The following is a 343-nucleotide window of genomic DNA, read 5'->3' as shown; positions in this document are numbered from 1 at the left end:
CTGCCAAAAGGAGCAGCTCCTCTGCCTGCGCTCAGCTAAGGTTCCAAACAAGCCCAAATCCACTTGGGTGTTCTGGAAGCTGTGCTGTGACTCACATCAGCTCCCTGAGCTTGGCTGAAAACTCAGCTTTCAGCTTCATCAGCCTGTGGATACAGTCACCATGGAGCTGGAATTCTGGTGGTGCTGGTGGAAAGTGGGGGAGTGGGAGAAGAACGGGGTATCCAAAGTTATGGGCTGGGCAAAAAGTGAAGCCCAGTCCTTTAAGCGGTGGCAGAGTCTCGCGTGTGTCTCCCCCAGCATTCTCCTGGGGGTGCTGGGGACAGCGGCTGGACATGAGCCCAGG

The sequence above is a fragment of the Corvus brachyrhynchos genome, unplaced genomic scaffold (genome assembly GCF_000691975.1).
Source record: "Corvus brachyrhynchos isolate BGI_N302 unplaced genomic scaffold, ASM69197v1 scaffold317, whole genome shotgun sequence".
In the NCBI taxonomy this organism is placed as follows: domain Eukaryota; kingdom Metazoa; phylum Chordata; class Aves; order Passeriformes; family Corvidae; genus Corvus; species Corvus brachyrhynchos.
This window is presented reverse-complemented; position numbering follows the sequence as displayed.